Source organism: Sturnus vulgaris, chromosome 2 (assembly GCF_052056855.1).
Source record: "Sturnus vulgaris isolate bStuVul1 chromosome 2, bStuVul1.hap1, whole genome shotgun sequence".
Lineage (NCBI taxonomy): Eukaryota > Metazoa > Chordata > Aves > Passeriformes > Sturnidae > Sturnus > Sturnus vulgaris.
The window spans coordinates 91,014,271-91,027,351 of NC_142244.1; the positions used below are offsets into that span (position 1 = coordinate 91,014,271).

General features: G+C 39.3%; 2 protein-coding genes across 22 annotated transcripts in view; one reads left to right on the forward strand and one right to left on the reverse strand.

Annotated features, from left to right (window-relative positions):
- LOC148224898 (uncharacterized) overlaps positions 1-5,259 on the forward strand; it is a 384,098-nt gene extending 378,839 nt beyond the window's left edge. For all 15 annotated transcript variants that reach the window (XR_015801629.1, XR_015801636.1, XR_015801631.1 and 12 more), the window contains 2 exons: positions 2,142-2,236; positions 4,626-5,259. The gene's annotated coding sequence lies outside the window, so the exon portion shown is untranslated. The remainder of the gene's footprint in view (positions 1-2,141; positions 2,237-4,625) is intronic.
- LOC106862732 (uncharacterized) overlaps positions 5,202-13,081 on the reverse strand; it is a 67,179-nt gene continuing 59,299 nt past the window's right edge. For 4 of the 7 annotated variants that reach the window (XM_088160089.1, XM_088160088.1, XM_088160079.1 and 1 more), the window contains one exon: positions 5,202-7,392. The gene's annotated coding sequence lies outside the window, so the exon portion shown is untranslated. Of the gene's footprint in view, positions 7,393-8,433; positions 8,586-13,081 lie in introns of all 7 variants that reach the window. The other 3 variants (XM_088160087.1, XM_088160080.1, XM_088160077.1) reach the window with 1 other exon arrangement.

Below are 13,081 nucleotides of genomic sequence, written 5' to 3' on the forward strand. Positions count from 1 at the left end.
CCTCAACTCCTCCGTCTAGAAGGCAAGAGGAGAGGTTGAGCTGGTCCTCTTCCTCATTCTTACGCAAAATCTGCTCATTTGGACGGATCCCAAATTTTAAAGAAACAAGTTCCTGGAAGAAATGCAGAATGCCAGTGCTCTCAAGACTTTCACAGGGCATCTCGTTTCAACACCGACTGCCTGCATTTTATCGGAGTACTAAAGGACACATTGAAATTATTTTGTTCTGGCACTGGCATGTGTTGTGATGTGTATGCATTCAATTGCACTTGACAAATCTTTGGGGCAAACAAAATGGTCTAATGTAAGGAAATATCTTAACATATTCCAAAATGACATTTTTAGACCAAACATGTGTTCGATTGATTTGCCTTCTCCAGAGATCACTTTTGAAAGCAGGCCAGCAATGAGCGGGGGGGCAGGCTCTCGCTGAAGGCCAGGCGGGTCAGCCGTGCTTCCGCTGGTATTTCCTGCGCCGCAGAGTCCCGTACCTAACTGTACAAATAGCTCCACATGGCATCCTGAGAGCGTGCCAGGGAATTTTATGATCGCACGCCAAGTATGGTTGTCAGGTTCCACTCCACTGCTGTGTGTGTATGTGTGTGCTCATATGTGTGTGTGGCTGAAGCTAACTTCAGACTGAGTAATTACCATAATCCAAACAGGGCCTTTACCATCTTATTTGCATTCAGCCAGCAGTGCTGTTTTTATCAGCACCACTACTGAATTGTTGCAAAGTTTTAATTATCTTGACAACTCTCCTTTTTTTTTTCCTCTCTCCCCTCTTGGGTTGTGTTTGGATTTCAGCAGTCATCCCCCTATGGCAGCAATCACATTTCTGCAATGGGAAGTTTTCTCACTTTTTCTTCTAGTATTTATAAGCAGCCACAAAGGCTGCTTAGAAGGGGGCAAAAATTGAGGGAGGTTGTATTTATTAGTTAATGCCTAATATTTTTTTCAGCAAAAGTCACTCCAGATGCCTCTTTTTGAATTGCTCTTGAAGCCCTGGCGTAACTTTACACATGTGTGTAAGCTTGCAGAATTGAAAGAAAATCATTTCCTATGCAGAGAGATACCCCCTTGCATAAATGTTTGCCAAAATAGAGCTTTAGTTGTCATGTTTTCAATATTTCCATAATCTTTTGATTTAGGATTAGTATAAAGTGTATCATGTCACTTATATTTGCTCTCTCTCAAACATCCTGCATTTTCAGTATTTGAATGCTGTTAGACAAATTCAACCTTGAAATAAGACACTGTCTCCTAGCAGTAAGGGTAATTAAACACTGGAAGAGCTTACCCAGGGAGGAGGTGGACTCACCATAGCTTGGAGTCTTTAAAATGAGATTAGACATCTTTCTGAAAGGCATTGTTTAATCCAGCTACTTGGGAAAGATTCTAGTGCATGTATACAGGGAGTCAGACAAGATGACTGCCAAAGTCCCTTTTGACTTCTCAGGCCATTGGTCTAGAAATCTGAGTTCAGATACAATAATGTTCTGCCTGCTGGGTTTTGCACTACCTTTTGTTTTGCTTTTATAAATAGTTACAAATCACAAAGGTTAATGTAGAATAAAATGCTCCAATATGAGATTGCTGTGGAGGAATAGAAGGTTTTAAAGCCTAAAGATTCACAAGCAGAAAAAATGCAAAAATGATTTCTTGTCTGTTGGCATCTCAGATAAAATAGATGTTTTAAAAATAAGTCAAATTAATGTATTTTTCTAACCATAGAATATTATGACTGTATTTAGTATCTCCTCTCTTACGAAGTTTATGCCTTAGATTGCATATAATTGCCATCAGTGTGCCAGTATTCTGTTCATCTGAAAGATAAACAAATTCTGTTTAACAGTCTTTAGACATTTCTTTTGCTGCATTTTGGCCTTATGAACACCTTATCCTTGTTTTCCCTTTAAAAGGAAAAAATTAAAGGTAAAAACCATTAGGGATTTCTCTTTAAATCCAGCAATCTATGCATACTACTAAGAATCAATGCTCTGTAAGCTGTCTGGTGTTCTGCAATAAATTCTAGCTTTTATAGACTTTTTCTGGGCCAGGTAGCTGTTAATGCCATAGAAATTGATTATTTGTGGTGTTCTTATCACTGCTTAAAATATCTAATTGCTTTTTCTCCACAGATTTGGATTTGGCTTGCTTGATGCTGGACGATTAATGAAGGAAGCCCTAACTGGACAAATGTTGGTCTCCTGAGACAATGTGTTGTTGATAACAGGTCTGATTTGAGCAAGTCTAGTCAAATTCAATTTTAATAGTATTTAAAGGCACACGCAGGCCACATATAGCTGAGCTTTCAGTTGATTTGTCTGGTTTTTTATGTCTGTTGTGTTACCAAAGCTTATTCCCATTAAGTATTAAACTTTGCAAGGCAGTAAAGACACATACTTGTCAGCTGCAGAGACACAAATTTTGCCTCAGTATAGCAGATTTTGTTCAAAATTTACCTTTCTTCTTTCATACTTATGCAGACTGGAATATGTAATTCATCACTGCATGACTGTTCCTGTGGAGAAATTATTGCACTCTGATTATTTTGAACCCTAAAAATTATTGATTGAGGTAAAGAAGAGACAAGAAGGTATTGCAATCAGTTCTCAATCTAGTGAGGGCAACCTATTTAAAGGCAGCTAATCCTTGCCTAAGAGCTCTATGCAGTTGCTACTGCTCCTACAGGACTTTTCACATCCCTGTGCCTGTATCATTTATGTGAAGTTAAGTACAAAACGTTTTCCACTGCACTACCAAATCAAGATAACCACCAAACATCAAGGCACTTCCTTATTGGATTGCTGCATTGAGTGTAAAATTCAGCTCACAGTTCCAGCTGAGGAGGAAAAAGGTCTCACATTCCACCAGAATTCTGTACTTCAGCATGTCTTCCTCTCTCATGAAGTCAAAGCAATGACATCTAAAGTCAGTAGGGTCTAGAGTACTTTTCCTCCTTCCAAGACTTCCCATTTTCTAGAGAGAGGTAAAATCAGAGGGAAGTGGAACGTGCATCTGTGCACCTTGCACCTCTTCTAACCACAGTGCTAGTCTCTCTTTCTTTTCCCCAAAGAAGGTTATTGAAAGAGAGCCTAATGGCCAGATCCCTGCAGGTCTAGGTATGGCACTGCACATTGTTTTAAGAGCTATTTTGCTGAAGTAACTGTGTTTTCTTGTGTGATGTTTGTTGTCTTTTGTATTCTCTGGAGGAAAAGGTAGAAGTCGGAGTGGAGAAAGAAATATGGATGGACATGGAAAGTCACTTTCATGTTCCAGCTCCAGAAATTATCTGTAATCACAGCCCTTTCCAGCAAAGTGGCCCCTAGCCAGTTTGGGACTGGAGTCCTCTCCTCTGGCTGATGCTAACAAAATTTTATTCAAATAAATTGCTCACTCCATTCGTATCTCTTGCAGCATTATCATAGTCACAGCAATGATGCTGTAAACTAATGTTTTACCTAACAGCCTAATAATGACTTAGGCAGTGTTTCATATATGGGGATACCCCAGATGTCTCTAGACACAGAAAAGTCAGACTTGTCACTGCCACCTTGCAAAGACCTCCCTTAGACACAATGCTCTGGATCAGGGTGTTCCATCTCTGTTGGAGGCATGCCATTCTTTAGAAAACAATTTTTTTTCCTGATGTGCAGGTACAGAGCAGTTACCTACAATGAGGTCATCCCACAAGCCACAGCATCTTTTTGTTTATCAGTTTCAGCCAGATTAATGTTAAGATGGACTGGGTGAAAACAGCTGTTTCTGTGCACCTATGGATCAATGACTTGGGCATGCTTTTCAACATTTTTGTAGAAAAGGCAGGAATGACGTAGAAATGTGTAGTCCTGTGAGGTGGTTGCTTCCCAAAGATGTTTATGTGTTCAATCTTGCAGTAATTCTCCAGCAAAGTAATGTGGAGAGTTAAACTCCTGAGGGACAGGAACACTCTCCCTTTTCTCTGGATCAATGTTATATGTAAAAGGCACAGCAAGGAAGTCTGTTTCTCAATATTGTACCTACCTGAGGCTCCTGAAGGTGTGATTAATTGAGAGTGATTAATTAAACCATGAGTCATGACCTCCTTTTTTTCCTGTCACATTACTTATGAACAAGAGGGCAGTCAATGTAGTTAAATAGTATAGAGATAGTAAATTTAGAGGAAAATAAAAGAAATTAGTTGTGTTGCATGTGGTCAGCCTGTGGGATTTCCTGCTACAGGTGACCATCTGATAAATAGGGTTCCATGATTGAAAAGAATAGTTGTTAATGCTATTACCATAACAGATGGAACCATCACTGTGTATCTGGGACTTCTGGGTGTACTGGGAAGGCAGAAGTGAGTCCTGCTTGGCTAATAAAGTAAGAGCAAATGCACCATGTGCTGGGAAGTCAGGCAGGAGTGCTGTTCTCCATGGACAGCAGCACTGCACTATTAGCTTGATCTATGACTTGCCATTTCATGGTTTGGTTGGTTGTTTATTTGTCTGTCTTTTTAATTCCTCTGGAAAATACTGTACTGGCTCTCTCTGTTGACTGAATGACCAGGCTTGGGCAGAAGACATAGCATTCTTCTTCTCTGACCTTTATATCAAAATTGATTAGCAATAATTCTTTTGCAGAAAAGGATTGACAATAAGATGTGGATGTTCATCTTTAATGAACTCTAGTCACCAAGTGGAAACCAACTGACTTTGATGATGCAATTGACCACCTTCTCAGCAATAGCTGAATACTTGCTCCTCAAAATGGTAAAGAAATGCTGCATTCATAGATCATATGAAGAACCACCTGTTGCTCTACTTGGATGTTTTGTGTTTCTCATATAATTTCTTGGGATCTTTCTCATTAGTGGTAATAGCAGGATATGATGGCTAGTATTTATAGAGTCAGAAATGGTAATTAATAACAATGAAATTCATAAATAAGAAGGCTGTGTAATAAATAGAGGCTCTGTAATCCTGTAAAATATTTAGAATTTTATGTTTATGTATTTTAATCTATATAAAGTAATAAGTCCACTCATAATTTAATTGGTTTTGTTTGTTATCATGTTTGGCATTTTAGAGAAGAGTTCACTGGAAGGTGTCTATTTTATTTTGTTCTCACTTTCTAATAAAAGACTCTTATTTAAAAGACTCTTTGTTTTCAATTATGAAAATATTTTCCTGATCTCATTAAGCCAAAAAAAGACAAAGTGCTGTTTTTCCTTTTTATTTGTGACAATACAAATTAAACACACCTATGGCAAACCAATTATTGTGTTTATTCTGTTTGTACAGAGGAAGTCTGTTAATAACTGCAAATGTGGAGAGATGAAGCAAGCAAAAAAGAAAAAATGTGAAGAGATTTGCTGCCATATTGTCACTGTATCAGACAGTTTTAGGATCAATGAGTGAATAGGTATGTAAGAGAGACTGTTATTCTACAGAGAAAGGCTATTTCAAAGAAATAAAGGGGTAAAAATTAAAAGGCATATCAGTACATTGTCACTATATGATGACAATATTATAGAAAGAACTTCATTTGACTTCTTTTAATTTTGGATCTTTACATTGGAAGAATGCTCTAGATCTAGAGATCCTACAGAGAGATCTAGATAAAAATATCTTTGATCTAATCAAGTGTTGCCACAGTACCAGTATTGTTGTTTTCTTGTTGGAGTTACTCATGTAAGAGAAACCACTCTGCTGTGTAAGTTAAAGGTTCACATTCTGCCCTTCATTTTTGCAATTTACATCATAAGACTCTTTGTTTACTGTAGAGGTAATAGATATCATCACCTTTGTTTAACCATGAAAGTGTTGATTTTCAAATTACTTGAAATTTTAATTACTGTGATTATAACTTAATACTGCTTCAATGGCATTTCACTTGCAGAAGTTATATCAGTGTAAATCACTTGGGATAAAAGGCATAAATGTAAGGGTTTTTCTCTGAATATTCGTAGTACACTGGAAATTGGAAAGTCAGGATTTCTTACAGATAAAACCATCTATTGCTGTGTTTCCCTCCATGGACATAACTGATACATATTCTCTTCCTCCCTTATATACTAGAGCAAGAAAAAGGTCTCCCTGACCAGCAGGGATTCTGTGTTTTTCTTTGTCAGGCACTAGTTTTGGTGATTTTGGTGCTGTACAACACTGCTGCCTTGCAGAAGATATGGGGGATGTCTGGATTGTCAGCATCAAGTGCTTCCTTTAAATGCCAGAGGTGGAAGAGTTCTGGAAAGAGCCGAAAAAATACGAGTAATTTGCACTTCACAGAAGTTTCTTTTAGAATAGAGACAGAAAGGGACTGAATAAGGCAGGAAGAGAAGCAAACATAGAGGAGAAATAATGGCAAAAATTAAACATTAAATATTTCCTTTAACCACAGTCAGAGATGTGGATTATATTTGACCAAACCAAATTCTTCATCACAAGTCAGGACTAAGTCTAATTCCATTTTTTTATTTCAATACTTTCAATAGAAAGGACTCGGTCAGTTATTCTCTGTGTGCTAAATAGTATATTAGCAACACAAATTGACCAAGCTGATGGTTTTGTTGTATTGTCTGAGTGCTGTAATATCTTACTGTAAATATAAATAGGATACTCACTCATCTTATTCAAGTTCCCAATGTACTTTATAATAAACCAAGCTTATTTTGACAGAAAAATGCTGACCAACCTAGCCTAACAGCATTCACATAATGAGCTGAATACTGACACAAGTCTCATCCATTAAAAAAACAGTCAGTGGTGTTATGTTTACTTTCACAATTTGAGGATAAATACAGAAATGTAAGAAATGGAGTAATAAAAGCCACATAGTCCCTGCTCTTCAAGGGTCTCTTCCAGAGTCTACAAAGGTAATATAGCTACTCTTTTTTATTTTAATATGCTTTGCATAAGTAAAAACTCATTGAAAATTAATAACACAACAAAGAATCACTCTGTTTATATTTGTTGGGTTATATCCATAATAAACTTGTAAAAAGTAAAAGCAGTAGAAAACATTAAAACAGATCCAAACACCAAATTTATTCTAGACTTCAAGATTACCTCATTTTCTGCTCCAACGCAAGCATGTGATGACTATTCCAAAGCCTTTGTTGAAAACATTTCTCTTCCCATCATGGAATAGTGCATCTTGTTTTCTTCTTGTAGCTGTTTCCTTCTAGAGACATGAATTTTTGGACAAACAGTTACCAATATCAGAGGGTAGTCCAGAATGTACCACCACCTGGGACACCAAAGGGTAACAGATTGCTCTCGTGGGAACTGCTGGGTGAGGGGTGGTGGGTCAGGAAAGCATCCAGCTAAACCAGAGTGCCCAGGAGTGTCCCAGGGAAGAGAAGGAAGGCCAAACATCACTCTTCCACACACAGATTTCTGAGCCAACCTGTAGAGCAGATAGATTTTTAGTCTTACAGTGGATTCTTATCTGGGGGAAAAAAAAACAAACAAACAAACAAAAAAACCCCACAAACAAACAAAAAAACCACAAGGAAAAGCTCTATAAGATTAGATCCTCATTCTGCATTTCATCAAAGGAGAACTGAGGAAAAGACAGGTGGAGTGATTTTCTGGGGCAAGTTGAGCCCTAGGTCGAATTGGATCTCCTGTCTTGTTCAGAGGCTGCCCTTTCCTTACTGTGATGTAGAAGAAACACAGCCATTAGCAGGCACCTGCAAAAATGCTCCACCTGTTTTTGCTCAAAGTGACAAAGCCCAGAGGACAATGACTGTGTTCCCTGCAGGCCTGTAGGGAGCATGATGTAGCTGATGAAATTCCTGGCTCCTGCACACCTGCAAGGTCTCATTGATCTGCTGTTCAGTGCTCTGAAAACTCAGAAATCTATTATCAGTGTGAGCATGTGCTTATTGATCAGGTTACCTGCTTCTGCCTTCTGCTCCCTGTGTGCACCTAATTGTGCCAGCACGCACACACACATAAATATTCACACACATGTACATAGGTACAAGCACACACACATGGGTTAGGGGGATGTGTGCATGATAATGGCTTTACCTTTTTTTTTTTTAGCTTTACAAAACTGCACGTAAATAAAAAGAATGGACCTTCCCCGTGAAACGTGAGCACAGAAACGCTCACAAGTGGCCAAGAGCTGCTAAATAATTAATCAATAGAGCAGTGTGGCAGTTTGAAATGTAAATGTGATGGATGAAGGTGTGATGCTTGTCATCAAGCAGAAAATGATGTGACTGGAATGGATAACCCACAGTACCTGCTAACTGGCAAAAGCTTGGACACAAAGATAAAGTAAAGCCATCAGAAAGCAGACCTGGCAACCCCTAATTCTTGCCTTTGACCCACAATTCACTTTCATGTCTCTGTCCCAGAAGACATGTTTAAAAAAATGATGAAGAGAGATCTTGGGGTGGGAAAGGGGTGAGAAAAAAACCATCTGAAGAAATGCTACCTGACAAGGCTGCAGGCTACATTCTTGAGAACACCTTTCTTTTCTTTATGTTCTCCTTCTCCTGTTAAATAAAAATGCGGCTCCTTTTTTCCCTTTCCTTTCTTCCAAAACTCTCCCGAGCCGTTCCTGCAAGTGGTTCTGTGACTCGGGAGCTGACAACAGCCGCATGCAAAGGAACAAAGAATGAGAGTGACAATTCAGAGTGCACGCAGGTGAGAAAGACACCTTTTACTTATCAAACTAGGCTGCAAAAAATGCTCTTTTTACTCAGCGAGCTAGAAATAGCAGTGATCTAACAAGGCACTGATCCAAATTCTTTATTTATGCTGAGATGTAATGCTAACAGGATTTTTAGGTTGACTAGTAGTCTGTGGCCCCTCCATTCAAGTAAGGAAGCATTCCTCTGATTTGGAAAGAGGAAAATCCATATAATTACCGTATATTATGTGACAAGAAAATGTATGCTGTGATGGCAAAGGGTGACAGAAAATGTCCATCAAAAAATTTGTTTTCAGCGACTTCCTATGCCAGTCATTGCATTCTCTCTGCAGAGAAACACAAAATGATAGAACTCAATTGGTCCAAATTTGAGAGATATTAACTTTTGTAAAAAATGGGATTTTTTTAATCCTTTTTTTCCCCCTGTAAAATTACAAGCCTGCAAGTAAGATTTAAAAGTCCCATGCCTCCTTCTCCCTCGAAAAGAGAAACCGTTTTCTCAGTAAGTTTAATTTAGCAGGTTGGGGATTTTTTCCTCTTTTGTTATCAAAAGCCCACTCTTTACAGAAAGTGCAAAATACCAGTTTAACATTAGATTTTCAAACTCCCCAAAATATACATTAGCAGATAACACCCACTAAAAGTGAAAGCTAAACATAGATATGCAATAGTGCTTTGGCACACATAATAGATGTTCTACCATTTCTTAGACATAAAATATAAATACAAGTATTCTCTTAAAATCTATTTGTGTTTTTAAGACCTCTGCAGACACGAAGCAGCCTGCAGAAGCAACAGATCTCCAGGTGAACTGGCTAGTGTTTCCATATTTGCTCAAATGATGATTTTTACCTTTTTGCTGTTGTTGTTGGGATCAGGCTTTTAGTCTTTATGATACCTTTATAAAAGGGTCATGATGAAAATACATATTTCTATACAAAAAATAATAGGTGCCAAAATTAATTTTGGAAGTCAAGAATTAGAGCTTACATTAAAATAGAACCCTATTTGCCCAGCTCCATAGCAAATAAGCTGCGTTCTGTCTGGGACAGGTTGCTAATGTAAATCCATTGAAGGGAAATATTTGGCTACTTGGACAAGCTTTGAGCAGAGTTCCAACTATCTATGTATACCAGGAATCACCGTGGTCCAAAGAAATATTTCCTATTTAGAATGATAAAACTGTGGTCTGACTGGTAATTCAGCTTGAATTTCATTTTTGGGGCATTTTAAGTTGTGCTTTCAAATTTGTCCTTCTGGAGTTTTCATCTATCTCACATCAGAGCCACTTAGCTGTATATATTTACTTACATAGCAGGAAAATTCGTAATAATTTTTAGTGTTTTTTCACAGCTTCACAAATGCAATATCATCATAAGGAGGAATCAGACCTGAGAATGTGGAAAAATATGAGTACACTAGTACACTGTGGGACGGAGGAATGATCCCACACTTTACATCTGTTATGTTTCTGATGGGATGTGTTTGTAGATTTTGCAGTGTTAAAAAGGAATTTGGTCTAATGGCTCACAAAGATTGATGTTGAGTATAAGCAATTGCCATATTGCAGTAATGTAGCAATATTTTTCACTAGCAGGTCTTCTATTCCTTCATAAACTGCTGTAGAAGTGGAAAAGAGACATTTTAGCACTCTGTTGTCACTAAACTCACAGAAGTCCATTTCTGTACCTCTAGTCTGTCTCAGATACAGAGGGTCTTGCAATAGAGGAATGACAGATTGGGCTGTAAATGTGCATCAGTCATCCCCAGCCCCTGGGAAGGAGAAGCAGCTGCTCAGGCTGGAGAGAGCTGTGATGCACCCTGTCCTTGTGCCTAGGCTGGAGGACCAGCTCCCTCCTGCAGAGTTGCTTACCAGCCTAGCAGTAGGAGCAGCAGCTCATGGAGGTGGGGAGGGTTGTACAGAAACACCAGCAGTTAGCCACTAGTTTCAAATATCATAGAAACAGAGGCACCACCAGGGCTTTACTTTCTTCCCCCTTTAAGGTTTGCTAGTTAGACAGGGGAAAGGGACATAAAAATTAACCTGACAAAGGCAGAGCTAAAAAACAGAACTGTGTCTTAAACCCCAACAGTGGCCTCCAGCAGCTGCCTACTGAAGAGGAGAAGCTGATAACCTTGTAGCAGAGTGTCCCAGATCACTGTCCCAACCTCCACCCATTTGAAGCTTGGACACTTCCCCAGTTAGGAAATTTTGCCTACTTTGCTGTAGCGATGACTGGTTAAATATACAGCCATGACTAGCCTGTACAAGCAGGCTTTGTTTCACCCCAAGTGTTATGCCAAGCTAGTTGTATATCATCGTGAAGAATAACTGCATTTCCCCAGAGCTGATTTCCTATGGCACATTTTACTTAGATACTTTCTCAACACCCTCGCAAATATGTCATAGATCTAAAGCACAATCTCCGTTTCAAAATGAATGGGTCTGATTACAGGCATATTCATTTTGTAAAAGGTACAAAAGGATACAAATCTGCCTTTCCATCTCCTATAATGTCAAAGTAAGACCCTCTTGCCCTTTTATTTCAATCCCCGCAATTTGAAAATAAAAAAAATGACTTGATTATATGTTTTTTACCATTAAGTGTATAATTGCTTTTGTGTTTTGACATTTAATTCCTCTTACCAAAATACATGGTAGGAATTAAAAGTCAAATCTTTTATGTATTTGATGTACAGAACCTTCCACGTATTTCAATAACAGAGATAGAGCAGTGAAACTTCACGGCAGGTACAGTGAAGCCATCTGAAAATGAAGTCACTTTTTATACTGGAAATCTGACCGTGGCCCCAGTTCTGCCCTCCCTTATCTAGGTCAATGGCTTTTGAAATCACTGGAAGGTCTGAATGAGTCAAAACTAAGCAAAACCTGCAGGACTTGACCTTTAAAATAGAGCTGGGATTATACCGTGCCCTCTCGGGCAGATTTTGAGATTACAATCCAGTCTGAAAATTAGTTCTGAAAGCCATAAGACAGGAGTTGGCCAGGCACTCGAGTGTATTGATGTGGCATGGGATGGCAGAAGTAAGGAACATGGATCCCAGAAGGGAGCACCAGGAGCAGCCAGGGCATCAGTGGGGTACCTCAGTTGACCCAAGGACAGCAGGAGGACTCTGATGTTGAGAGAGAAAGAGAACTCTGGGCTGGTGAAAAGGTGTAGCTGCACACAATATGTTGCTTGTGGGTGTCCCATGGAGGTTTTATCTTCCCTTTGTCTCAACTTTCCCCATAAGGTTTTCTCACTTCATGTATTGTCCTTGCCTCTACTGCATTCTTCCCCCTCTTTCTCACAGTTTTCATATTTCTCCTTTTCATCTGTTCTTCTGTCTCACTACTTGTGCCCTTTATTTAATTATCTCACTCCTTTCTTCCCTGTACTGCATGCCAAATTCTCCATCTTTGCCTTAATTTATGTTCATACTCATTCACAACCTACAGTTCAAGATTTCTTCTGACTGTATTTCCTTCCACTGGTCACTCCACTGTGATTTTTTCCCCATTCACTCAAGTCCCAAAGTGACTTGACTCTACAGCCATAGCTGGGATTGGTGCCCTGAGGTTCAGACTTATGGAGTCTAGTGTTGTCTGAAAAAGTTTTCTGCAATCTGGGAAGCGGACTCAGTCTGGGACATCAGATGAATTGATCTTGGGACTGCATGAGCCAGAAATGTTGATGGTAGGCAGTAATTGCAAACAAGAGCTCAGCAATGCTTTTCCCAGTGTTGGTATTCTCACAAATTCTGTCGTGCCTTCACAATGTTCTAACAAAAACTGCTGCTCTAGGACAATATGCTCATGGAGTAAGATTTGTGCTGTCTTTCTCCTTTTCCCAAAGCCAGGGACACAATTTTCTTTCTTTCACCTCAGGAAAGATGCCATCAACAATGGTAAAGGACACTATAAAAGGTATCCAGGAAGAGAAATAAATGGAGCAGGACATAGTTGCATCAGGAAGAAGCAAGTCAGAGAGAGAGAGGGAGGGGAGGGGGAGGAGAGAGAGTGTGAGAGCTGATAGTATCCCCACACAACAGTTGTAAGTGTCACCACATCTCATGCAGACACACTTAGCTCCCCATAATGAAAGCAGCTTGCATTGCATGGGTGCCAGCCACACAAATGCTGGAAGTTGCCTCCCTTTGGCCATCATGTGCTTGCATTTTGCAGGGGGAATGAGAGAGCTTGGGGCTGTTCCAGACCAGCCATGGCTTTCAAGGGCCTCTTTTCCATGCTTCCTACTGCTGAGAGGATTGTGAGTGTGAAGCACTTTTCAGGTGTCTGTTAAAAAAGTGCATTTAGACATACCCGTGTATACATGCACATGCACTTGCACATTTTTTCTCATCATTGTTTGCACAGGCAAAAATTTCAATTTAAAAACTAGAAGGGAATGGAAAGCCCACAACAAGT